The 3,848-nt window shown below is 44.9% G+C and overlaps 1 long non-coding RNA gene across 1 annotated transcript in view; it reads right to left on the minus strand.

Moving 5' to 3' along the window:
- Positions 1-663: 663 nt before the first annotated feature.
- The window catches only part of LOC106942312 (uncharacterized), a 14,640-nt gene continuing 11,455 nt past the window's right edge, over positions 664-3,848 (minus strand). Inside the window, exon 2 of the long non-coding RNA XR_001423600.1 lies at positions 664-751. This is a non-coding gene — a long non-coding RNA (uncharacterized LOC106942312). The remainder of the gene's footprint in view (positions 752-3,848) is intronic.

Genomic DNA, 3,848 nt, shown 5'->3' on the forward strand with positions numbered 1-3,848 from the left:
GCTGAGCCTTTTTTCATTCAGTGTCATCAACAGAAAGAAAAAAAGGCAGGAAGAGACGATAAAGCCGATAATTAAAATGAGGTCGATAGGTTTAATTTATCGTGCGATTAATTGATATATCGTTTATCGCGACAGGCCTAAAAACCTATCTATTATAAACCTAATCTTTAGGAATATATCTGCTCTGCTAGTGAAATGCTAAGAGCAAAAGAGACACTTGCAGCCCAGCTTTAAAAGACAAACAAAAGGAAAAAAAACGATTTTTTGTGTGTGTGTGTGTGTGTGTTTTCTTTTAATTTTCCTAGAAACGTAAACAAGCAACGCTTAGCCTGGTGGCGGGGCTAGTAAAACATGGCGGGCCGCCAGCCTTATAATACACTGGGGGAAACCCTGTAAAGGAAATAAACTCAAGTGTATCTACTGAAATTAAAACGGCTATTGTTCTTATTAAATAAAAACTGTTATTATTACTAATCTATGTGCAGATAAAAAGTTTTTAAAAACAGTTTCTCTCAGACTAGCCGTTATCATCCGTTTATCCAAAGTAAAGCCAAGTACTGAACGTAAGATATTTACTGCTCATAATGTCTCCAAACAGTCCCACTAAAACATGCTGGAAGAAAATTTAATTTGAGCTACAAGGACTATAAGAATAAAATCTGACCTGTCATAAATTATGTTGCTGCTGCATGAGGAAACGACGATGATCCCCGTTGTTGTTGCCATGACAGCGTGGATGGAGGACACCAGCCTGCAAAGAAAGACTTGGGTTCATTATTATCATTACCTGAAAAAATTATAACTTTAATAAGAATTAATGCTCCAGACAAGATGGCCTCCAGGGAACGTCTGTGCATCAGAACATTTTTAACGGTTCGCGTTTTCTGGGTCAAAATTCATAGAATCAGAACAAGCAGCTGGTAAACTGTCAATAAATAACCAGCGTTTAATATTATGATATTAATCAGTCCGTTTATAACGGAGGAATCAGCTAACAGGAAGTTTTCCTCTGGGATCCTGCAGGATGGATGAGCTCCAGGTGCCACAAGATTTTACACATTTATGGTACAAACATTAAAACTCAGAGAAATCTTCAGAAATAAGAACACAGATTTTAAATATAATGGGGACTGATCTGCTGCTCTGCTGTAACCACAGCTTCATAAAGTGGACAGAGGTCAAGTTGTAGGCCACTCTTAGCGTAGCATAACATAGCATAGCATAGCGTAGCACGGTTGGATTAGCGTCGCCTGTTTCTTCCCTCTTTGCCCAGAGCAGTGACCCAAGAGAAGTTGCGTCTCTAACCAACTCTGTGACCTCTGGGAAGCCAGCGATGAAGGGACAGAGCAGCAGGATGAAGGCGAGTGATGTCGGAGTGGGACCTCTGGTTACATCACCAGGCTGTGAATGGGAGCTTCAGCTGGGACCGGCTCTGCTGCTGGCGACGCTCCAGCTTGGCAGCACCAACACTAAGCTCCTTTAAAATCTGAAAACATTTCATTTAATCCCTCCCCCCCGCTCTGGAGCTGTAATAGCTCCGTTTACACAACACTTTGTTGAATAATGATTTCCTCTGATGGATGTGCATAACAAACGCACATTGATGAGGGGAACTGGCTTTACTGGTACAGCTTAAAATTGAATCTCACATTTAGATAAGAGCTTTTTTTCCCCCCTCACTTTCCTTTCAAAATATTTTTTTTTTACAAATTACAGAAAACATTACAAAAGAGGTTTTTATTTCAAACATCCATGTCTTGCACAATGGAATACTTGTTTGTTTTTTGTTTTTGATTTTTTTTTACAAGAATAGTCATAATATTAGCAGGTTAAAAACAACTTTAATAGAAAAACATCTTAATATTCAAAGAAAAAGTTTTTTAATAAGAAAAATGGTTGTATAATTTCCCAAGGGCCAGTTTCTGCAACCGAGGATAAGACTGCCAGGGTGCCTTCCCTCGGCTACCGCACATCCCACACTGCACCTGACTCCTTTGGCCCCTCTCAAGGATACAAGCGGCCGAAATGGGTTTCCACTCACATTACTACCTCATTGCTACCTTGTTCCGCCCGCGGTTTGAGTTTGTTACGACCACAAAACGACCTCATTGCTGCCTCATTCCGCCCACCTTATGACCTCGATGCTATATTGTGCCGCCCACATTACGACTTCGTTCCACCCACCTTACGACCTCATTGCTACCGCATTCCGCCCACCTTATGACCTTGTTGCTATTGTATTCCGCCCACGTTACGACCTTGTTTTGACCTAGTTCCGGCCAACTTACAACCTCATTCCGCTCACCTTACGACTTCATTCCGCCCACATTCCGAACTCAATTTGACCTTGTTACCTCGTTTCCCACCTTATGACCTCGTTGCTACCTTTTTCCGCATGGTTTTTGACTTTGTTCTGCCCACGTTACGACCTCATTGCTGCTTCGTTCTGCCTGCGTTTTGACTTCGTTCCGCTCACGTTCCGACCTCGGTTTGACCTCCTTTCGTCCACCTTATGACCTTGTTGCTACCTTATGCCACTGACGATACGACTTCATTCCGCCCACGCTACAACTTCATTGCTGCCTCGTTCCGCTCACCATATGACCTCATTGGTACCTTGTTCCGCCTACGTTCTGACATCGTCCCGCCCACATTACGACTTCGTTCCGCCTACGTTATGATCTCATTGCTGCCTCGTTCCGCCCACGTTAAGACCTCTAGTTCCGGCCAACTTACAACCTCATTCTGCCCACCTTACGACTTCATTCCGCCCACGTTCTGAACTCGTTTTGACCTTGTTACCTCGTTTCCCACCTTATGACCTCTTTGCTACCTTTTTCCCGCACGGATTTTGACTTCGTTCAGCCCACGTTCCGACCTCGGTTTGACCTGCTTTCGTCCACCATATGACCTCGTTGCTACCTTGTTCTGCCCATGTTTTGAATTCGTTCTTCCCACCTTATCACATCATTGCTATCTTGTTCTGCTGCGCTCTGACTTCGTCCCGCCCACATTATGACCTCATTGCTGCCTCATTCCGTCCACCTTATGACCTTGTTACTATCTTGTGCCGCCCATGTTACGACTTCATTACACCCACATTACGAGCTCATTGCTACTATATTCTGCCCACCTTATGACCTCGTTGCTATGTTGTGCTGCCGACGTTACAACCTCGTTTTGACCTAGTTCCGCCCAACTTACAACCTCGTTTCACGCATGTTACGACTTCGTTCTGCCCACGTTACGACCACAAAATGACTTCATTACTGCCTCGTTCCGCCCACCTTATAACCTCGTTGCCATCTTGAGCCGCCCACGTTACGACCTCATTGCTGCCTCATTCATCCCACCTTATTACCTCGTTGCTATATTGTGCCGCCGACGTTACAACTTCGTTCCACCCACGTTACGACCTCATTGCTGCCTCATTCCGCCCACCTTATTACCTCGTGTCTACCGTATTCTGCCCACATTGCAATCTCATTTTGACCTAGTTCCGCCCAACTTACAACCTCGTTCCGCCCACGTTACGACTTCGTTCTGCCCACGTTACGACCTCATTGCTACAGTATTCCGCCCACCTTATGACCTCGTTGCCATCTTGTGCCAGCGACATTACGACTTCGTTCTGTCCACGTTACGACCTCACTGCTGTCTCGTTCTGCCCACCTTATGACCTCATTGCTACCTTGTTCCACCTGCGTTCTGACCTCATCCCGCCCACATTACGACTTCGTTCCGCCTACGTTATGATCTCATTGCTACATTGTTCCGCCCACCTTATGACCTCATTGCTACCTTGTTCCGCCTCCGTTCTGACTTCACCCCACCCATATTACGAGTTC

The sequence above is a fragment of the Poecilia latipinna genome, unplaced genomic scaffold (genome assembly GCF_001443285.1).
Source record: "Poecilia latipinna isolate Pla-1442-1.1 unplaced genomic scaffold, P_latipinna-1.0 Scaffold4184, whole genome shotgun sequence".
Taxonomy (NCBI): Eukaryota; Metazoa; Chordata; class Actinopteri; order Cyprinodontiformes; family Poeciliidae; genus Poecilia; species Poecilia latipinna.